The following is a 24,076-nucleotide window of genomic DNA, read 5'->3' on the forward strand; positions in this document are numbered from 1 at the left end:
CTGGGGAGTGGATGCTCTCACCTTGGCCTGGCCTCCAGTTGTATTTTATGCCTTTTTGCTGATCCCCCTTAATTTCTCGGGTTGTCAGGAGGATCCGGTTATCGTGGTGGTTCCTTACTGGCCCAGGAGGGGGTGGTCCCTGAGCCTTCTGAAGCTGCAGGTGGTTCCCCCTGGGATGTTGCCCTGGTGGCTGTCGCCGCTCTGGTGGGGCGCTCTTCCTCTCTTTCTTTAGAGGGTTTGGAAACCGAAAGTTGGGGCATTCAGGAATTAGGTCTTTGGGCAGCAGTGGTGGGGGCAGTTCAGCGTACTCGTCTGTCATCTACACCGAAGATGTATGGCCACCATTGGGCTAATTTTATGGCATGGTGTGCGCAAAGGGGTGTCCAGGCCCTGGAGTGTGGCCTTCCGGACATTTTGCAGTTTCTACATGAAGGGGCAGTGACAGGTTTGGTTGTTTCTACTCTCTGCTCTCAGTGGTCGGCTATTCAGGCTTTTCAGGTCTCCTGGTCCCCTGCAGTGGTTGTTGGGTGGGAGGGCACTGGTCTGGAGGCCTTTGAAGGGAGTGGCTGGGCCTCGCTTTTTGGTTCCTGCGGGGGATCCTCCCTGGGACCTCCCATTTGCCCTGTCCATGCTGCAGATTCCTCCTTTGAGCCCCTTCTGAGTATTGAGCTGAAGTAGTTGACCCTTAGGATGACATTTTCGGTTGCTATAACTTCGGCCAGATGCTTGGGTCAGATTGGGGCCCTTATGCGCAGGCCCCCCCTTTCCGGTGGTCCAGAAGGAGGCTCTGATTCTGGGATGTGACCCTTCCTTTGTTGCTAAGGTCCTCTTGAAGTGCCATCATTCGCAGGAGGTGGTGCTCCTTCCTCTCCTGACGAGACGGTGTGGCATTGTTTGGATGTTGGTGTGGTCTTGCAGTATCCAGACTACACTCAGTCTTTTTGGAAGACCGATCATCTCTTGGTCACCTTTGGTGCGGTGGGAGCTGTGGCCAGAGGGCATCCATTCCCACGATTAACCAGTGGATCAAGTCTCTGATTCTGCAGACTTATGAGTCCTCCGGCCCCTCTGTCCCAAGGGTCAGATCCAGGGTCGGTCCACGAGTGGGATGGCCGCCTGCGGGGCTAATGCTCAAGGGGTCCTCTGGGGATATCTACTGGGCTACCCCGAACACTATCAGCTTGACTTTGATGAACCCCGCTCTTTCTTTGGTGTGGGGGTGCCTGGAGCTGTCTTTTTGACTTTTGGGCACAGTTCTGTTTCTCTGTGCAACCTTCCTGCTGCTCAAACGGGTGTTATGTTGGTGTTGCATTACCCTTGGTGTCGGTGGATTTTTATTTGGACATGGGCTACTTTCCTGCGTTCTTACTTTGGTATCGCAGCCTGTACTGGGATGAGGTAGAGAGACGTGGAGTTAATGATTGGATTACTTACTGGTAATCTTCATTACTCCTTGTCTTACTCTTCCTCGTCCCAATACTGACATCCCTCCTCTCCACCCTTGAGGGGAAGCTGCCCATTCCTCTGCTTTGGGTACTACGGAGGAGTTGTAGGCAAGGGGGAGATTATACCTCCTGGGAGGCGAGGAGCCAAAGGAAGAAAGTCAAGAGTCCCTGAGAGGGTGGGACGCATTCAATTGTCAGTACTGAGACGAGGAAGAGTAGGACGAGGAGTAATAAAGATTACCAGTAAGTAATCAGTTGATGTATTAACACCTCACTGGACACTACAGAGAGCTGCTAGAAGGAAACCCTTTTTGTTAACAGTTGTCGTTCTTAGAGCAGACATTTTCATTTAGTTTACATGCTGCACGCTTCACCCTAGATTTTTTGGGGGGGGGCATGGAGTAACCCTGTTGTCTGCAACAAGCACATTAACTCCTTGAGCAATCGTACCTGAATTGGACCCTGTATTAGTCTAATTTGATTTCATTTTCATTATTTTATTTTAGTTTTTTTTTAACTATTGATTTTATTATCTTCATCACACAGTATTAGAGATGTTTCTCCCCTTCATGCCGGGTCAATCTTTTAGTTACATGGGTTGCAGTTTAAAAAAAAATGTCCTTGGTTTATTTATCTTTCAAGGCCTTGACGGACACTGTGGCCCAATCAACACGGGACGCTGTAATGATTGTAAGGTGTGTATTATCAGCACCTCGTAACTTGAAGAGCACTTGGCATACTCGCAGAGTCCTTAGTGAAGCAGTGGAGTTGGCTTCACTGCACTGACGTGACACTTTCTATCTGCAAGTCTTAACCTATTCACAAGAGCTCCCACAAGGCCTCATTATATGGCCATGGAATTAAGGCCTGTGAAGATGTAATGTTCAGCATCAGGGTGTCAGTCTGCTGAGTGAGGGTGTAGTGCCCCACCTCAGGAAGAGCGCTGGGGCACGACCTGGTGCCCTGGCAGTCCGTTCCGCGTATGCCGCTTCTCTCACTTCATGCGCGAGATCTTGTAGCTACAAAAGCGCGTGGGACGAGTCCCCACAGACACCTTAGTTCATATTGCCAAAAAAAATATAGTACCAGGTAATATTATCCCTACCAAAAATATCGACGTATAATATGGTCGTTACGAATGGCCATAGGCGATATTTTGAGTGGGGATAATATTAGGGTTTTTTCGGAGCGGCGGTGCACCCCCGCTCCTTTTATAATAATACAGGGGTTGCAAGGGTGTCCCCCGCAGGTTCTATGCCTTAATATCGCCGCAAAAATATCGTGATATTTTTGCGGAATATGGGACCAAAAATATGTAGCGCGACCTTCATGTTTGATTTATATAAACACTGGTGTCCTTGTTGGACTGATCTGGCCATCTGCATAGTGCTTTGCTGATGTGTCAAACTTTGTATTCAGCCCCCTTGCATGCATATACGCCAACATGCCACATTTCATTAGGGAGATTGTAGGACAGTCCTGCTGGTGGCTACTCTGTTATGCAGCCTTGGTGGTAACTGCATTTTGTGGCGTCCCCCACCGGGCCCGGAGTCTAGATCTACGCCCTTCATAGTTAAAGGCCAAGCTGAGTTAAGGCCCTTCAGGATTAGCACTACCATGAAGGGACGTCACTTGGGGGGCGTGGCTCTTAACAAAAGAGGCCTGCATCCCCAACTCAAAAGCAGTGCCTAAACTCAGGCAGCCTTTGTTTGCCTATGTTGTATTGTCTTGCCACTGGCCTGGATGCTTGCTGTAGAATGTTGGTGCATGAATGCAGCTCAGGAGAATGTTGGGTGGATCTGTATTTGCCAGTATATGTGATGGAATTCACACTCACTTATGAGGTACATATGTGATATGTAGACTCAAGTTTGAGGTACAGTGGTGGCCAACCGGGTAAGGGTTGCGCCTGAGAGTTATAATATTTATTGGGATAGTATTTGTCAAAGTTAATGGTCAACCATCATTAAGGGTGCTATGGTGTGAGTATAGTGGAATATTTAGTGGAACTTTACAAGTAAAGTTATATCAACCAATTGGGGTTGAACTGGCCAGCGGTTGTAATTACAATGTATATAGAGTGCACTCTAGTTAATAGGTTTAAGTTATTAGAATGTTAACTATTGTTTCCCTACAGGTCAAAGTTAAGTTGTTCAATGCATTAGTGCTACCAGGAGCACATCATTTGTTACATGTCGTTTGTGTGTGTGATTCTGGTAGTGTCTGGTTTGGATGATAGTGGTGATAAGTGACGTGTGCGTATGTTCCCCTTTCTGGTTGCAGTTCGATTGTTGGTTGTGGTGGTTTTGTTTTTTTCTTTCTGCTTGTTGGTGATTCTGTGGGATGTATGAGGGAGTCAAGTGGGAGCGATTTGTATTTGGATGTGATGTGAGGGTGTAAGAGGAGTGATCTAGGTAGCCCTCTGCAATTGTTGACCTGTCATGGCAGCACCTCTTGTTGTGTGTTAGTTACTTGGACTATGCTTCCCCAGGGTGTCATGTTTGTGGTGACACCGGGTCCGTGGTGGGGCAAATGCGTGATCCCCCCCCCCCTGTTTTTTCCCCACCTGAATGTATGATTGGTTTCCTTGGCTGTGTATGGTTGGTGCCAGAGTGTGGCAGGCTCTGTGTTTGGATGTGGCAGGTCCAAATGGAAGGTGATTGTTTGGTTAGATGTTTTGGTGATGGGGAGATGTTGTGGTGAGTCTGTATGGAAGGGAGATGTTGAGTGTGATGAGTCTGGTATGAAAGGGAGATGTTGTATTGTCTTGCCACTGGCCTGGATGCTTGCTGTAGAATGTTGGTGCGTGAATGCAGCTCAGGAGAATGTTGGGTGGACCTGTGTGTGAATGTTCTGAGAGTGTCAGTTGGGGGCCTGAGCTGGGTTGAATGGATGGCCGGTGGGTCTGCTCCTTTGTGAGTGATGTTTATACCTTCCCATGTCCACACGTGCTGTAACTATAACAAGAGTAACTGGAGCAATGTACAGATTGTACATATGTAAAATAAAGCCTTGCCTGGAAATAACTTAAGTCTCCACAGCTGGTCTGTGTGTCCGGTGTGACTAATAAGAGACATCTCTACAGCCTACTGCAGAATTCTAGATTTGTGATCGTTTACCTCAGTGTAAAGATTGTTCATTAATATGTGTTGTTTCTCTGGCCTTATCTGCTACGGGTCTGCATCCGTCAAGAAAGAACGGTCGGATCACAGGACTACTGCATGTTGGGAGGCCGTGCTGGACGCGGACCTTACAGTAATAATGACACGCGCACAGAATGTAGTGGCTGGGAAGCTGATGCGGGTCATGGAGAACTTTATCTTGGTGACAGTTTTGATCTGTCAGTGGGGGATGTTGGATACGGAGGCTGATGCTCATTACTCCAATTTCTCTGGTTGAGAGTTTAGTCGCAGTTTGAAATGCTTCTTGGTCTGTGTTCTTGTCACAGTAGAGATGGTTTCACAGGGTCGGCTCTGTGAGGGTGGGGGGTAACGATCAAAAGGATTTGCATTAATCGTAGCAACGTCGCTCGCCCCTACTTATTCATGTCCACCCCCCCCAAGACTCGGCACGCTGGTCACGTGTAACGGTCACCACATCCCTTCATAACCAATATCACAATGAGATAGCGAAGAGATAAGTCTGCCAGTTCTGGATGGTGCCCCTCCATGTTCAATCAACCGCGTAATCTTGTAGTCGAGGTGACCACCTTCTCTACATTCTTGCTGGGTATCGTCATGCACCTGCTAGGATCATGTGATCCTCATCCGCCTCTTGATTCTCTAGACCATGACCACGTGATCTCGTGTGGGGCGTCCTCTTCTCTGTCACTTTGGTGTTAGCATCCACTTTCCTTGCTAGATGAGCTTCCTTCTTGGTGGCAGAATTTTCCGGAACCAGCTACATTTCCTTGTGACAGTTCCTGCGTTCCTTTGAGCCGTCACCATAGGGCCTTTCCTTTCTGTCGAGGTCCACTGGGATAACTCGTGTGGGAGGCTTAACTTGTGCTTCAGTTACCGATTCTTCACAAGCGCTGCGTCACCCACTGAATGTCCGAGGCCTCCAGCCTTCTTGGCACTGTTTCCTTGTTCTTGTTTTGTCTTTTGCGCCTTGTTCACCTTTTCCATATGCAGTTCCACTCCAGGAGCACCCCGCTCCTGGAGCCAGTGCAGGGAATGAGCCGAAACAAGACGGAGCAGTGCTCCAGCAAAAAAATTATCTTGCCGGATAGCTGCCCCGTCTCCCACCCCGTCAGGGGTCAGCACATGACTTACCAGGTCCTAGAGCAGACCAAGTCTTGGCACAGAGTGAAGCCTAATCTTCTGAAAGGAGTCTGCTTGTTACATTGCAAGCACAAGTAATCCGTTTTTCAACTGAGCTTTCAGAAGAGTCAGCTCTCCAGGCAGAAACTACCAAATGATCACATACAATGCTGCAGCTGTCCAAACTAGTATACATGTGCTGCAATTTATAGACGTCTATTTATTCGGGTGACTATTGTGACCAAAGTCGGTTATTCACTTAAAAGGGCTTCTTACTGAATCACTATAAGACATGTTTAACATTTAAAATTGTGGACATAACGATGTTCCCATAATGCTCTTTGCTTTAATGCAAATTGCTAGGCTTGGGTTCTATGAAGGGATACTGTGTTGTGCAACTTGGCCAGGGGCCAGACCCCACCCCTCCAAAGAGGTGACAGTTCCCCCCCCAATACATGTTTTCCATTTCCAGCACTCCCTGGAGCTGTGCTCCGGCATCGCTGATCGGACTTTCCACCCGATGAGCGCCTCAGGCGGTGATGCCCCAATGGTCGAGTGAGGGGTCGTCCTGTATGACGGAAGTCGCCAATTATTCCTGCAGCATCGTGCCCTCCGCTAGTACAATCCAAAACACTTTTATTGAGAGTCATCATGAAGCATTCTACGCATCCATTTGCCTTGGGCCAATACGGCTTGATTCTGATGTCTCTGATTTCTTGTGCATCCATGAATTTTGAAAACTGATGGCCTTGAAACGTTGCTCTATTGTCCAAACTTAATGTCTCTGGCAGGTCATATCTTGCAAACATCTCCAGTAACACTGGGAGGACGAATTCCAGCACAGTGCACCTTTTATGAATTGCACTTCTGGGAAGTGTGATAATTAAAGTGCTTATCTGTCTTGTATGGTGCTGAAATCCATGCTTACTGCCTGCCATGGTGTCATAGCGCCTCGATTGGTGGTGCTTTCACGGGTGTCCTTGATGGGTGGGACTCAGCGGTATGCCAGAGTATTGTTGGGTGTCTGCCGACTTTGAAGGCCCAACACCCTCCCCAGAACAAACGGAGGACTCGGCCAACGGCAAGTGCACTGTGGTTTATTGCAAAACCAATGGGGATCAATGTTTGTTTCTTATGCGTCGCAGGCGTCAATACAAGAAAACAGGAATTCTCTGGTACATCTCAACCATGGCGTGCAGCATGGTTTTGTGTGACTCTGGCATCATCACTTGGGCCCGTCTCCAAAAAACCTATCTGCATGGGGGATTGGGTACTGAGACCATTACTACCTATAGGAGACCCTATAGGTGTTATTCTACTGGTCCTTGCATGTCAGGTGCCTGTCTCATCCCCAAGAAACGATCTATTACATTGTTGCAGAGTAGTGGGTTTACCATTGGTTCATGCCCCTTGCCATGCACCCCTGGGTTTCTAAACTGTGATTGCTTAGAGCTAATCTCCCCAGGCCTGGGATTCGATCGAGTTCTCAGCTCGCTGTGCACCTCTTCAAGGTGATGTGAATGTGTGTGTGTATTGTAACTTGTGTGTACCTGCATACCACCTTTGCCTATGAGAATATTCTCCCCACATTGCAACACTTATTGCAGTCTGTCTGGCTTGCTGGGATCGGCTCCTCTTTCCCACCACGGATTAGTGTCCATTGTCTCATTTCGCTGTACAACGTGATTAGAGACCACAAAATTGAGCTCTGCAAAATTGAGCTCTGCAACTCACATTTATAAGGATTTATTTTGTTTCTCTACAGCTGGTCCCCATGTCATCTGGAGATTGGAATGTGCCCTTGTATCTCTGACTATGGCTGTGAGCCTGTCTTGCACGTTTTTCTCTCTGTGCAGCCTGAATCAGCTCTGCTCGTATCATGCTCAGTGGCTTGAGGCCTGCTGTAATTTTTCTAAACCTTAAAATATAGTTTCTACATTGTCCATGTTATGCTATGTTCCCTATAGGTTAGTTGTATGTGGTCCGATCAGGCTCCATATATACTCCTGTATGTCCATGCAACTATTGTTATAAGCATCTGCAAGCTTGCTCAGAATCTCTTGTGTTACTGCATTTGGCTAATGTGAAAATAATAAAAGCATTGACAGCATGTATATGTATCTGTCCTAGCTATAGAACTGTGCTCTTATGCTATACATGTATACAAGTGTGTGTTTGTGTGATGCAGTGCAGGACTGCAAGTGTGTTTCATTTCTAAAGCTGCTATGTTGTGATGTCACTAATGGCATCAGCACCATGGCTTCTTGGTGCTTAGTGGAGGCTGTGCATGTGTGTCTCTGTCCACGATCTCTGGGTCTTCTCCCACACATGTAAAGATTTGCATTGTATTCGATTTGTATGGCTGGCTGAGAGGATACCTTTCAGTGTACTTGTCAATCATTGGTGCACTCTGGATTCGTCCGACATAAGATGGGTGGCTGCGAGCATTCCTGGCTCTTCGTCTTGGCATGAATCTGGGGGTGAGGAGGGGCATCTTTGGGACCCCCCTCTTCAGTCCCCCCTCAGGTCGACCTGTCGGACCAAATCCTTATATGTTAAGCCTGTAGCTCTTGGTTGCCAGGATTTTGTAATTTCTCCATGTCCATAATGATTTACATGATCATCAAAAGTCCACTCCATACAACTGCACACTCCTTCCGTGTTGCACCATACCCATTTCCCTTAGTAGTACTTTGCATCAAATGGATTATCTAGCTTCATTGCATGAAGTGAGAATAGTGGACAGTTTACTATTCATTCTCTCAGCTTGTCTCGCTACTCCACTATCTTTATCCTTTGCTCCTCCTATGGTCCCATCCAGCAGGACCTTCATGCCAATAGTCTCCTCTGCCATCTTTCGGCACTGGGTGTTTCAAATCTTCACGACGCATAGTGTCACTCCAACCAATATTAGTGCTCCCAATATTACTTTAAGTCCATCTGGCGGGCATGATGGCATCCATGACCATATGTATGATATCCAGCTCTGATCCTTACCAGTCCCTTTGGCTTCTTCCTACATCTCTGCATGCATCTGGGATAGCTGGGTCTCTGGCTCTGTCAGTGTGCCGTTATCTTCGTCGTTGGCAAGTCTGAATGTGCAACAGGAACTCCCAATTTTTGTGCAAATACCTCCTTCCATTGCTGTGAGTAAATCCAGAATATATCTATTCTGGAGCGCCATCAACCTTACTGATTGGAGCTCTTCCTTTATTGCATTGAACCCATTCACTGTGGAATTAATCGTCATCAGCTCCCACTGGGTAACCTGCAGCCATTTCGCATTCATATACGTCTGTACAGCGGGAACAGCTGATGTGAAGAACATTTGCGTTCTGCTAAACAACATTGGCACTTCATCCAAAGCTGCTTCTGATTTCAGTGAGAAATAGTTTCTTCTCTTCACTCCACTTTTTTGTACCGGCCTTTCCCCTTCTTCTTCCTTTTGTCAGTGTCGATATTCGGGAAGTCGTCGAGCTTCCATCCTTTCATAGCATAACTAATGAGGATATATTGATGTGCACCAATGAGCAAACTCCTCCCCAGTTGGGTGGCAGCTTCTCGTATGCCTTGGATCTGCATGCCCCGTAGTGATCCATCAGCACTGCAGTGCCAGTCTTCATCGCTGTGTGCTTGTCTATGCTTCGGCATCCTGTATTCTCAGCAACTTCCGCCTCACCGTCATTTTGGTAACAAGAGTGCTGGCATTTTCAAGGGTATTATAGGCATTGGTCCAGCTTAGTTTTCCAGTGAAGTGAGCAATTTTGCACTCGCGTCCCACTCCTTCCTTCAGGCACTTGTCAGTCTCTTCTTGTTCCTTGTTCACTCTAATTTTGCGAGTGTGTGCTTTGCTCTCTACCACGCCATCCTTCCTTCCATCCATCTTCTGTGTACACTTGGCCATGCACAAACATCTGTGGTCTCTCCCAGCAACCAGGTTCTCCCACCATCTCTTTGACTCTCTTCCATGGGCAAGGCAATTCTTTCAACGTTATAGTCTTTGTCTCCTTTCTGAGGACCATCAGTTATATACTGTATTTTTCGTCTAACTGCCAGTAATTGTTCAAAATGTCGAGTCTTTATGTAACCATCTTCATACGGGAACGTTGCTCGAGACATCCATCTCAATGTTGCTGTTTTCCCTTGAAATCTTCCTTCAGTTTTTGTTACCTTTTACCTGGTATTGCAGTTACTATAAACATTCTGGAGGCACTCATGGCATAGCGGATTAATGAGCAGACACAATGGCTCTCCCCACTGCTTTCCTTACCTACTTTTGTCATGTGCTTATACTACATGTTATTAGACACTCTAGCAGTGAGAAAGCGATCTACCCCTTTCATGTCTCTGTCAACACTCCACTTACCTCTCCTTACCTGCTGTCAGTGCTCTCCTGTCCACCTGACTTTGTCGTTCCATCTGCTGGGGTTGAGGTAATGTTACTAGAGGATACAATGGTAGCGCTAACAACAAGCAAAATTCTCCAAAATATAAATACAAATACTCCACTTGGAATAAAGAGACACAACAGTATAATCACATTTTTTATTATTTTGCCCATCTTTACCTGTGCTGCTTGATCCTGGTGCAACTCGAAGATATAGTTGCGTGCCTGAAATGTTGGGCTCTGGGTGCTCTGAATGGTGAATGCGTAGTGTGAACCCTGGTCCTCTCTGGTATACCGAATAATGCGTTTGTTATGTTGCCCCGTTCCATGCATGGTATCTCTTCCTCTACCTTTTTCAGCAGGTGGAATGGAATACGTTGATGTCTTAGCACGACAGGTTGCACTGTGTAGTCTACATGCAGTCTCACCTATTGACCCTTCAGGCAGCCTATTCCATGGACCTGATGCTCATATTCCATGCACAGCTTTTCCACGTCCATCAGATATACCTGGAACGTGAAGTGTACTAGTACGAAGATTTCAGCCGTCAGACAGCTCAGGAGGGTGTCCTTTGCTTCTTCGGTTACATAGTATGTTGTCTTGGTAGATTCATCAGTGTGTTACTACCACCTGGAATGCCTCCTCCAAAGGAAGGGGTGTTTTGCCCCAATACGTGAATATTCTTCTCTTTGCAGGTGCCATTTGCCAATTCCAGTCTCCCCTTTTCCCTCACACTCAGTGGCAGGTAACTCGCCTTCTGGACACTGGAAAGTGCATTTTCCAATAACTGAATTTTATGTACGTAACCTCTCTTCCAATGCCATTAAGAAAAACCTTACTGACCCTTTCCCATATCACTGAACTTCCTGGAAGCTTTCTTTCCTACTGTGCATACTTGTGACTCCTTAGTAGGGTGCAATTCTAACCCCAACATCCTTGGTGTTTCCACCCTAACTGGTAGCCACATACACATTACAATGAATGTGTTTGACCCCATTTGCAATATCACACCACCCAAAACCTTTCAAATCTATCTTCTCCCCCATATGCCTTGGGCTTTATATCTGTGTTGTGTAAAGTGTGTTATTTCCTTCCCAAATCTCTTTGCATCTTGCTTCTGAAATGATTATATATGGGGACCCTGAATCTGCTAGAGCTCTGATCTGTCCTGCCAGGAGCTACATAATCCCCTTCGTCATCATTGCCCCCCCTCCCCCACAATATGAACCACTTTGTTACACCAATCTTGATTGTCATCCTCTACACCCTTCACACTAATCTCCCCAATTGTCAAATTTTGGATTGACTTTACAAAATGACCCATAATGCATATCCCTTTCATAGCGGGGCACTCTTTTGCGTTTAGACCATGTTTTTCAAATCCGAACTGTGGACAATGTCCTTTTCGCCACCCTTGTTGGGTATGTATTGTTGTTCAATGTAACCAGACACAAAAAGCAACAAAATATGTCAAGTGAGACAAAGAAAATCAACAAATATGGTGAGTATTCCTGAGACAGTGCAGGAACGACACTCCCACTGCACGTAAATTCAGGAAGAGGAAGAAAAATAATTGTTTTGCAGACTGCGCAGGAAAATCTCCCACTGCGTTTAATTTTAAACGGACTCCATTGAAAGATTATATATCGTCCATTACAAGTTCAGCCCATAAGGTGGCGTTGTACTCCTCCCTGGTGGAAATGTACGTATGCAAAAACTGCAAAGTCAGTTTCCGAAAGAGATCCTTCTTTGGAAATGTTCTCTCGGATGTGCTTTGCCGCCACTCGTGGACACTGGAAACACACTCTCCGTTCAAGTAAGTGATCGAGCGCCCAGGGTTAATGACTCTCGACGTCCCTCCTGGGATATACCTCGAGCCCCGAATTGGACCCCGGCAGAGTGAAGTCACTTTGTTAGATCACAGGACATTAGGCCATTGTGGCGGTGTTCCCTGAGCACCGAACTAGGCCCCGAGCGATAACCCTCAGCATATAAACAATGTGAACGCTGTATTTCCCCCAGCGTACAACCATATCAACCATGAAATTCAGCTCGTCGGATCAATTGACAGGGTCCCACTCGTATGCATCCAGAACGGCCGCCCATTGTGGCGAAATTCCCAGAGCCCAAAGTCAGGCCCTGACCTGGTATCCCTCAGGGTATCGCCGTGTCATGAAGTCTGTCCTCGCACCCACCTACACACGCACTTGCCGCAATGTGTGCCATGTGCCCATTAATTAACACGTTTGTCCCTTGGTGAAGCGCATGCGCTGTTCTTCCTAATGACCTCAGTAACGTTGAGGTCTTTGATCCTTTTTCCCATCCTCGTCGCCAATTAAATGTAGTAACCATGTGAAATACATGGCTCTGAACTCGCATGCTTTTTGGTGGGTGTCACCGCCTTGTAAAGAGCTGACTCACCCGCCAAGCCTCCTGCACGCCCATTCATTCCAATGGCCTCTCACCCGCCAAAAACAAAATCGTGTGCTTTCACCCGCTTTTGCGACAGAAAAGGTTGAGAGCTATGGCAATAAATCAGCTGCCACATCCAAGTAAAGCTGGTATAATGTTAGAAGTTTAATTACAGAAAAGACCCCAACATCATCCGTGCTGAGGGAACCCCAACGGAAGAATGAATGTTTGTTACTGCTCGCGCAATGACATTCTAAATTGGAGCACCGAATGTCAAGTCGTGCGCCATCTACACGTACAAGAACGTGAATGTATATGACGGATATCTTACATAAGGCCCCTGGGTCTGGGGGACAGAGCGGAGCTCTGGCAAGACGTTTTTGGTGGTGCGCTGTTCTGTCTTGTTCCAGCCCATTCTCCGTACTGCCTGCAAGCACATCGAGAGGTGGCGGTGTAACGTCGGAAAATGCTTATCGTCAGAAAACACTTTCCCTGCTTACTGCGCATGCTCGGTAATGTATTAGCATGAAAGCATTTTCTGACAGGCAATTTCTAATCCTTATCAGCAGCGGGTCAACCTTAAACATCCTAGATATGCTTACTTGCAACACTCTAACCTGCACACCGCGAAGCACCAGGATTCCGATGTACGACCTTATGGGGGGGGGGGGGGTCTAATTCGAGGCTACGATCACATGCAACGGCAAGTCCACAACAGGATTTTACGTGATGGATGATCCGTACAGTAGAGGCCCCCTGAACGGTTTGACCACAATCGATGATCTGAAGCGGATACTGTGGGCTGGGCTGGAAGGCAATTGATGCAAACTGCTAAATAGTGCAATATTCGCCCACAGACCTAAACTCAAAGGAGATGGAGGGCGTATGAAGGTGACGAGGGGAGAGCACGGCGAATGGAGGAGGCACCCCGATAACCGGGGCAGGGGCCCTCCTCCTTTACGCTCTCTTCCCCCTCCCCCACAGGGGCAGGGGAGAGGGCGGCAAAGGAGCCAGAGAAAAGGGCGCCAAGAGCCCAGGAAAGCCCGCGAAGGGCAACAAAGGAAGGGGGCGGGGCTTGGGGCAGGGGCTTGGGGCATAAAGGCGGCGGGCGCCCGTCACAGGACCACTTGCAGCTCTTCCAGCAGCCGGGCGCCCGCCAAGAGTGGAGGACTTCTTTTCCCACCCTCCCACCCTACAGCTATGGCGGAGCCTGGACATCGTTGTCGCAGGATGGACAGGCGGGTTGTGGCAACCTAATATAAGACAAAGACTCCGAATGAGCCATTGCTAAACCGGAAGGGGCTTCGCCCATTCTAGACAGCGCCTCCTGGGAGCCTAAACGGCGGGGGTGTCTGGCGGTAGCAATTGGGGCTCAACTTCCCCCTAACAAACGGCGCTCCCCCAGTCCGCAAAGACCTGCATGGGCAGGCGGTTTCTCAGACTCGAGGGCCTTGGGGGAGTTGTGCCTGGAGGAAAAAGGGGGAAGCAGGACGAGGAGCAGTCGCCACACCTGTTGGAACTAATTTTTACCTGTTTGCAATGGTCATGTATATGTAAAAATAAATCTGCGGCCTTGTTATGCCAAACCAAAGGAAATGTCTCATGCAGCACCTTACTGGAGGGGAAACGAAGGGGCTGACAGAATGTGTGAGGTTGGATACAAACGGCATAGCTATTGGACAAATGCCCAGGTTATGGTTTCAAATCGAGGAGACGGTCTTTCCATTGGCGCAGCACCGTAGAATACTGGAAATGCAGCCAAATCAGAACTCTGGGATCCATAACCAAGGTACACCTAATTGGACACCCGGAACCGCCAGTGGAGAGGGCACCTTCTCATGTGGCAGGGGCTTGGCAAAAGATTCCATAGGTCGTGATGTAACAAACATCCCACTGTAATCCAACCGGAATAAAGACGTATACGAATAATACACTACGTGCGTGTCCATTACTCACAGCAAGGCACAAAGAAGCCCCACAACAGCCATCTGCAGGAAAGGGGGTGGGCTGGAGTGTGCAGAAGACACGATCAGTCGGAGTCTGGGCTTGGCGGAAGAATAACGGGCAAAGTTTACAGAGAGACTGAAACCCCAATCCCTTTTTAGCCCATTTGTGTGCTGCCCAATAGGTTCCAAACTTACTTGCCACCTCCACAGGTTCAGTAATTAGCCACACGCATTTAATAGATGCAACTTGACAGACGGTAAACCGATTTAATGCACATTATATTTAGGTTATGAATACTGGTATTTTTTACTGTGCACCCCTGACCGGTATGTGGGAGAAGTATTAGTCCCCTTTTATAGGAATATCAGACATAGTTCTCGAGGTAGCTCATAGCTCGCGAGTCGCCACTCCATTTATTTAGTTGTATTCTGGGGCAGTGACGCACCTTTTTTTATAAATTCCTATATCATGTCATGTAGTTTGACTCTAAATGCAGATCTGCATGGCCCAGAAATTAAAGCAGAGACGAGGTACGAATGGGCTACTGACTAATCCAGGACAGAGTCCGTGCTCTGCATATGCAGAATACTGCCAAGGTCAGTGGTCGAAGTGAGCGGGAGCGGTCGGGAACAGTGCTCCTGTACTTTTTTTAATTGCCTTTTGCAGCTCCTATACTTTTATTTGAAAAAGAAACCGTTCCAGAATGGTTTTGTTTTAAAATAAAAGTTTAGGAAGAAGTTGAAACTTGCACTTTCAGTGCACGGCACTGAACGTTCCCTTAAACAGCAGGTGCAAGTGTTTGGGGGGGTGTATTGTGTGTGGGAGGGGACGAGGTGATGGGGTTTGTGGGGAGCGGAGCAGGCCAGCAGGGAACATAGTTCCACTACTTCTTTTCGTACACTTCGACCACTGGCCAAGGTAGCATTTACAACTGGAAGTGTCAACCTCTATATGCCACCTAAACCCAGTTCTTGGAAAATGCAGTTTCCATTTGCATTGAGATAAACGTGAATGTGCATGAATGCACATCTCTCCGCTGTTATTACAGCACGTGGTGGGTAAGGGTGCGAACTACCGCTCAACTCAAGCAGATGTTCTGCAGCTGATGGCCTTGCATAAGCTACTCTGTTGTGATTAAGGTCACAATAAGGCAGTGACTGCGCTGCCCTACTTAGCGTTGCAGGTCCTCACTGGTAAGTTGAGAGCCCTCTCAACCGAGACTGTCCCTCCTCATTCCCGGAACGTAATATCTGGGCGTTCTGCATGTTTCCAAGCCCACCACTGTACTTCCATTCCGTTCCTTTCTCGCAGTAAGGGAATACAGAGTTCCCAGCATTGAGTATGTTTTCCCTGAAATCATTGGAATGGTATTATTAGCCCAAAATTGCCACACTCTGCAAATGTGCCACATACCTATCGCGCCCTACAGGTTAAAGCCCAGCTGTGTGGTGAAATAGCACAAACTGGCAACACTGACTGCTGCTGGTAGTGAGACATGATTCATAGGTCTACAGGAATATGATATGATAGGTTATTTATGACGTACTTAAACCCAGAGGTTTCTAAGCGCGGACCCGGGGATCGAACCTGTGGTACTCCATGTCGTCTTGCTTCCAAGGCGAGTGTGTTGCCCCTGAGCGATGACAATATGAGGGAACCACCCTCTTAACCCATCTAATCTTTTTTTATTTAATTTTTTATACTGCACCTCCTTGCTTACTAGCTGTTTGTGTAAATACCATACATATATGCATACAAGTATGCAGAAAGATAGCACAAACTAAGCACTCAAAAGATGGCCGTGACTGGGGTCTGCAGGAAGGATGCATTGGTGTCTATGGGAAGGAATCCGAGATCATGGTGTACATGAGGGCGGAGCGACCTCTGACAGGCCCATGGGATCAGAGCCCGCCCTCAAGTACTTTAAGACGAGATAGCTGCACCTTGAGGAGGGTGGGGTGCAGGATTCTCTTACTCCAATACCAATCAATAAGGACAACTCAAATGGTTTGCCAAAGGGAAGTTCGTTTAATGACGAGTACAAAAAACGGGGAAACAAATGGAAATCAACAATGATGCGATTGCCTGTCTCGCTTCAACTCCTGACTTTTTTTCATTCAGACAGCAATAGTTATAGCTGATTTTCATCATCATTTACGTATTAAACTCATAAGTTTGTCATGCAATTCTATTGGTTGGAAAAGGTAACTTAAGCATAGGTGCTATATCTGTATGTGGTAACAGAGTGTGAGGATTGGATGACTCTTATCGGGTGGGGCGTCTACGCTCATCACTTGTGATAGACGTCACTACAAGTACGACGTCTCATTGGTTCTACTAGCTATAGGACCCTGGATTATTTGGTCCATTGTGATTGGCTAGGTTACACCCCTAGACATAAATCTCCACTTTAATTAGCAGCATGGACACCCAGATGCGGTGTGCCCCAAGATTCACCCTGCCTCCCTTCCATCAATCAGTACCTTAGGGCTATGTGTCAATTAGTTGGCTGAGGATGGCCTCGAAGCTGTAGCTTCTTATCAGGAAAAGTTATGGCATCCTCGGGTTCTGGGTGACATCAGACATTGGTACCTCTTCGCGCTTGGCTGGTCACGTTAGTTCACAGTGAACCTGCTTCATTTTCCTTATTTTTCTGTATCTGATTCCCCTTCTGCCTTGCCACCTGCCTGGGCCTCCTTATCTCGACCTTCATGGGGCAGGCTGCTACGCTCTTCAGTTTTGATTCTTCGAAGTTGCTGCTCTCCTCCCTTCCTGGAGTTGACCTCGAATTCCTAAGCATGAGCTGCTTCTTGCTAAGTTTCGATTTCGCTCTTTCATCTGGCTTTGTGCTGGTATATGAATCCTGGCCTGTTTGGCCCTGCCAACCTGGGCTTAATTCTGCTTTCATGTAAAGTGGACTGCACTTATATAATGTGCTTCATTGAGGTAGATATATATATGTATATATAGTTGGCGGTTGCCGCTCTATTCGTCTACTAAGCATAGCAAGCCGTACTGTTTTCTTAGCTTCTTGCGTTACAAGCCTATGTACAGGCGTTAACTGGTTGCATATTTTCATCTTGCTCTATGGTTATGTTTCTTTATATTTTCACATTGTCTCTTCTTATATGTCTGTGATATCTTTATCCATAGAGTTTTCGTCTTAGTGTTATCTTTTGGTTGTTGTTCGTACGTCTGTCCGGGCCCTCGTGACGTCACCATTCGCCTTCCATTAAGGCCCTTTGGGTCTCTTCAGGCACAGTTTGTAGGTACTCTTCATTTCGTGTCAGCTGTTGGTACGGTTGTCTCAATGGGTACCATGGTTGTCTGGTTATAGGCACTTCAACAGGTATTGCTCTTCTGATGGGCACTGGGCAGAACCCTAGCACGGCTCTCTGCTGGTTTATTTGCTCATCATACATCGCATATCTTGGCAAGTATGTTCCTGGTATCTAAAAATGGGTGGCTGGAGTGTAGGCCATATCTGGGACCTCCTCTACAATGGTCTGCAGTAATTTATTTAAATTTGTAGAGTGCACTACAGCCCGCAGGCATGGAGGGGTTATATCGGAGCTTAAGAAGGCTTGATTAAGGGTTACAAGGAAGCTGCCCAAGAGTGCTTGTTACAGTTCAGAGAAAGTGTTAAGAGTATCACAGAATACATGCAGGTGCATATTGTCATAGAACCCATGTTAAAGCAGTCAAAGAGGTTAGTTTTGATGGCTTTGCAAAAGGCTGAGTGGGATTCAATGATCCTGATGTGAGGCGGTAGGGAGTTCCAGAGTAGGGCGGCGACAGCAGGGAAGCTGGAGCTGCCTGCCCGGACCTTAAGGTGGGTGGGGGTTTGGACAGTGTCTGCAGAAAACAAGGACCGACCACGATCTGGTGGCAGGGTGAGGGAACCTTGGCTTGCAGGATTGGAGACGGGGATCTACAGTGATGGAGGGGTATCTGAGTGCAGGATGGGATGAGGAACTGAACTCTGGATTGTAGAAATATTTTTGTTATACATTTAAATTCTAGTCTCACCTTGGGATGACACAATTTACCTTCATATCCCCGATATGTAGGCCCACCACAATTCAGGGTAAGAAAAACGGTGATTTCTCAAAACTCGAATGTATTTAAAGAATTAAAGTCCATTCAAACAGAGGTGGTCTCTAGCTTTATACAAAGGGGAATCGCTGCAACATGACGTTTTGTCTGGTTACATAAATATTACTTATTCACACACAATCACTCATTACCACAGTCAATTCTAGGTATATATTATATATACTCTAAGATTCTAATCGATCTGAATGCTTGCCGTCCTTAACTTCACATAAGCATTTCAATATAAGGCATACCATTGTGTTTTACTATGACAAAATACAGTTTCCATTTTTCACAATGACACGCACAATTTACAGATCAAAATACTGCATTACATGTGGTGCATGGGCTTCTTTAATGTGTGTGCAGATTTCTCTGAATATGTGTATGTAACTTTCAATCAATATGTGTGCAACTTTCAAGCTACACATATATGCAAAGCTTTCAATGCACGTGTGTGCACATCTTTCCATCTATTATTCATTTGCCTTCAGAGCTACCCCTTTTTTTTACTTGGAGATGTCATTTTCTCCTTTAAAAGGTACAATGTTAAAGCACCCATGCCCTTTTGCATTTCACGAAAAAGTACTGCATGGGTTTAACACTTTGCACAATTTTCTGTGACTAAAAAGAATTCCTCGTGCTAATTTCTGTTGCACGAACATCTAATTTATGACTAAGCTCCCATCAGCCACAAATTTGCATGATACCTCGCCAGACAATGGTATTTCATGACCATACTGTGGTCTCTGTGTCTATGCCGGTAGGATCCATGAATTATATTTTAAATGGTGCTTCATTTTACAAAAACACTGCATTTAAATTGCACCAAATCTGCCAGTTTTAAACTGCACTTCTGAATACAAATAACACATTCGGCTTTAAGGAAATTACATATCACTTGGTACCCGATTTGTATGCAAGACACAGGGCATCATAATTAACACTGCACCTATATCTTTGTCACATTAGCATTCCCCACTGGCTCCCAGCCCCCTTGCATCCTGGGATATTACCATGGATACTCGATAGGGACAATTTGGAGTTTATCTCGGAGCTCTCTTTACATTTAAAACATGTAAAACTCCTTTTTGGAGAATCCGATTGGCCCCTCGATCTGGAGTTACTGCTTCAGCAAGGTCCTTTTTAACTCGCTGTCTGGAACCCAATCCCCAACATGACTTCCTCAAAGGCTCATTTCTCTAGCCAGCCTGAATACCAATTTCCAATTTGTCTTTGTTCCGATTGCGTTCTAGTTGAATCTAGAAATATTCTTGAATATTAATTTTTTATTCCATGCGAAAGCTATTTATTAATAATTACTCACCTCATCTTGTAAGTAAGGTGTGGCTCCCACCAGTCTCATGACACAGAAGGGAAGGCTGGAACGCAGTCCTGTAAACTAATGGAGAGGCATTTATTTTTAATGATGGAACTCTGGATCTAAATTTTTGCGAGTTTAATAAAGTTGTATTCTGTAGATCAGAATGCACAATTCACACTGAATGTCCCTGTATGATGTGTATTTGCAGAGACAATTATTTTTCCAACTTGGTTACTACATTTTTCTTTTCCTCGTGCACCAGGCGGCTTTGGAGTTGGTTGCAAGAAATACTTTTTGGGTGAACTGCATAATCGGTCACATTTCAAGTTTAAATAAAAATACAGCATTATCCAAAGTGAAGTGAATTAAATGGAAACATACAATTCTTGGCATGCCCTTAGCATTCACAAGCCAGTTTCTGGATATTTTTTTTTTCTTTTTTACATTTCCTTCTTGGATGTCCATGCTGTCATTTGTGCTTCGCATTTCACAGAGGTATCCTTTTTCATCATGGCAGCAAGATGCCAATCCAACAGGAAGCATACTTTTGTGAATAGTACTTCTCTCAGAAAGACTTTCTGTAGTAAACCGATCTGCGCTGCATTTTCTTCTACTGTAAGAACATCAGTCGCTTGAAGCATGCAAAAAGGATGCACACTGGTATCTTAAGAAAGGGAGAAGAGGGTGACGTTTGCAGGAAGTGAGGAAGAACTCTCATCTTGTCTAAGACGGCAGGACCTGAGGTCTGCAGGCAGGGGTGAGCAACTGGGTTTTGCAGCAATGGAGGAAGGGCTGAGGTCTATGATTGGGGGTGGAGGGAATCACGTTTTCAAAAGGAAGTGGTGCTTTCAGGCAGGAGGATAGTCTGTTGCGAGAGATGAGCAGTTAGGATCTGCAGCAAGGGGAGAGGAACTGAGTCTGTAGGGAAAAAGTGGTCCAAAAGAAGGCATGAGCCACTAGGGTCGGCGTGAGTGTGGGAGGGCTGGTGTCTGTGGAATGATGGGAGGGACCAATGTCTGCAGAAAGAATGAGAGGCTGTTTGCTGGAAGCGAGTATCGATTGGGGTCTCTAGGAATGGAGTTATGTCTGAGAACTGCAGGACGGTAGGCAGGGCTTGAGGTCTTCAGTAGGATTTGGGCAACTGGGTGTAGTTTGAAAGTATGAGCAATCGGTTTGCAGTATGGAACAAGGTCTGCAGCAAGGAGATGACAGGGTGGATGAATGGACAATAGTCTATGAAGAAATGGTGTGTGGTGTGCAGGAAGGAGTTGGCCACTGGCTCTGCGTGAATGGAGGAAAGACTGGAGGGACTGACGGCACAAAGGGAAGAAGGGCTGATGTCGAGAAGAAAACGGCATCTGTAGGATGGTGGCATAGTTGGAATCTCTCATTAAGGCAGAGTGGACTAGGGTCTGCAGGACAGGCATCGAGCTGCAGGGTGGTGTAAGAATCTGAAGACACCACTTGCAAAATCTGGTGATTGGGTTCCTGAGATTCCCCCACCTACAGACATACAAACCAAGCGCCAATGTGGGCCACTGAATGGTGCTCTTCCACTACAGCACTTTAAGGTGGTGGTAAGTGAAAACACTTCTATACTTGCATAGAAACTTGTCTGTGAGGAAGAAGAACCAATTTACAGGGCACACAGGGAGACCGTGCCATGTTATGCATTCAGCATTTGTATTCTGCCTTTTACCATTGGTATGATTCCGAAGCACTGTGGGTTGAACACCCTTGGGGGCTGCAGGTCAGTGGAGAGAATAATGTAGTAAAACGTGCTTGGGTGGACTCATTATTGTGCAGCCAGTGTGGAATAGGTGGTGTGGCTGCGCACTAGTGCTTTCTGTGTTGCAGTGGTTGTATGAGATCAGTAGAATGTGTGCAGCAAGACCAATGGACTTGGGTATCTGCATTCTGGCGGCACTTGCGTGGCGTTTGTGAATGAGGTCATGTGTGCAGCTAGGCCGATTTTGATGGGTATAGCTGCATTCTAAAGACTGTTGAGGTGGAAGTATGTGGGCAGGTAGGCTGAATTAATCGAGGGGTGTAGCTGTATTGTTTGTAGAGGAAAGAGTTAGCATCGTGGGGTGTTTGAGTGTCTGGGTGCTTTCCAGAGGGACCTTCTTCCTGTTGTGCTTCCTGTGCCTGTCGAGGGGATGGTATCTCTTTTGGGTTTGAGCTATTAGGCTGAGGTCCTCTCCTTGCCTTGATGGGTAAGATTGCTTTGGTGAAGGCTGATGGGTGGTGACGGTGCTAGAGACGTACTTGGTTGGTAGTGCTGCTAAATCGAATCCCTGACTGGTAGTTCTAGAGCATTCCCATATAGTTGGGATTATCAGTGCTAGAACATTCCTTGGTAGTTCAGCTCATGGCTTTACAGAAGTGTGGGATTAACAATCGGGATGATTTCCTGGGCTGATTGCATAGTACATAATTACAGAGCAGTGATTAAGTTCATAAGTGCTATTAGCGCTTGGGTTGGGAGTTCTGCTAGGTAGATTCCCGGCAGGTAGTTCTGCTAAATATGTTCCTTGATGGATGTGGATTTGATTCTGCTGTTGGATTTCCAGATGAGTGAGATTAGCAGGCATATGCCTTATATGACTGATCGTGTAATGCATAATTGCATGGCCTTGATCAATCACATGAGTGCTATTAGCGCTTGGGTTGCGAGTCTAGCACAGTCAGTCCAGATTATTGGCGATGGATAACTCTAGGTCTCAGAGCATACAGTATTCCTGTGGGTGAAGGTAATGAATCAATCCGCATGGGTGTCGCTAAGATTCGGCTACAGGTAATGGTAGATCTCTGGCCTGAGAGTCTATGAAAAGGTTCTGTATTGAGGAGGGTACCATGCAAGTTTAGTGCTCGTGGTAAATCGAGTGATTTATGGCATTCCTTATTTTCTTGGCAAAGAGCCAAGCTTGGAGTGCCTTCCGGAAAGCCATGTAGCCTTTGTTGTGTCTAATGCAGGGACACAGTGAGTTTCACAAAGTAGGCACCAAGGTTGAGTTGGCAGACCTTCCTATCCTGGCCAAATTGGAGGTGGGGACCAGTAGGAGGAGGGCAGTGCTTGACCTTAGGGTGCGAGTGGGGTGGTAAGGCATAACATTTTCTTGCAGGAATTTGGAGCCTGCTTTGTGCACTGCTCGGTGGGTGATGCGTAGGAATTTGAAGGTCGCCCTGTGTCCAATTGGGAGCCCATGTAGTGTGCAGAGGGCAGGTGAGATGTGGTCCCTTTGTCCAAATGCAAGAAGCAGTCTGGCAGCCGAGTTGTGTACTCTTTGGAGTTTGTTTAGCTGGTAGACCTGTGCACCCAGGTAGAGGGAGACACATAGTTAAGTCTGGACATGACAATGGACCAAATTGTTTCCAGTCTGTTTGGGTAGGTGAGGTACGGAAGATCTGCTTCAGGAGCCTAGGGTAAAATGACAGGATTTTGAAGCATTGTTAATGTGGTGAAACAGAGCTAGGTCTGAGTCCATCGTGCAGCCAAGATTTTGGAGGTTGGGAAAGAAGGGGGGGGGGGGGAACTATGGCGGGGGGTGAGTGAGGGTGGCCAGGGAGTCGGTTGGAAGAATAAAGGAGTTTTGCTGCATACCATGATCTGTCTTACCTGGGTGTAGAAGAAGATGGTTAGTCGTAATCCACTGGTCAATCTATGTGAGACATGCTGCTAGTCTGGGTGAGGGTAGGGGGTCGATTTAGGAATTCTCAAGATGATTTGTGTGTCATCTGCATAGTTATAGCAGGTGCGGTTGTGCGAGCGGATGGTCCTGGGTGGGGGGGGCAGGGTGGAGGGGTTCATGTAAATGTGGAAGAGAAGGGGAGAGCGGCAGGTGCCTTGCGGTTACTCCAGTGCTTACTGGGCATTCAACCAGCAGTGACTAGTAAGGTAGGAGTGGCCCGGGAGAGGAATTGATTCTCACCCTACCCCGAAAACCCTGCCATATAACAACCCTTACGTACAATAGAATAATACTGTGACTATTAGCCAGTGCCACTCTGATATAATTCTCTGGTTATTGGCTGTATTTAAACTACTTTGTGAAACCTAGGCCTTTCTCTCACTATACAGGACTCTCAGACCTAGGTGTGTTTTCAACAGTATTTAAATCGCATTGTGAATGTAGTGCTGTCTTTGGTTCTGCCTGCTTAGCAAAGCTTTCATCTAGCAAACTGTTCTACTACTGTCTGAGCT

General features: G+C 46.7%; 1 protein-coding gene and 1 long non-coding RNA gene across 2 annotated transcripts in view; one reads left to right on the forward strand and one right to left on the reverse strand.

Moving 5' to 3' along the window:
- Nucleotides 1–24,076, reverse strand: part of LOC138487730 (uncharacterized) — a 187,402-nt gene that overhangs the window by 94,555 nt on the left and 68,771 nt on the right. Inside the window, exon 2 of the long non-coding RNA XR_011274531.1 lies at nucleotides 19,876–19,950. This is a non-coding gene — a long non-coding RNA (uncharacterized lncRNA). The remainder of the gene's footprint in view (nucleotides 1–19,875; nucleotides 19,951–24,076) is intronic.
- LOC138487729 (interleukin-18-like) overlaps nucleotides 1–24,076 on the forward strand; it is a 142,992-nt gene that overhangs the window by 1,294 nt on the left and 117,622 nt on the right. The window lies entirely within an intron of this gene.

The sequence above is a fragment of the Ambystoma mexicanum genome, chromosome 9 (assembly GCF_040938575.1).
Source record: "Ambystoma mexicanum isolate Mex_15411 chromosome 9, UKY_AmexF1_1, whole genome shotgun sequence".
In the NCBI taxonomy this organism is placed as follows: Eukaryota; Metazoa; Chordata; class Amphibia; order Caudata; family Ambystomatidae; genus Ambystoma; species Ambystoma mexicanum.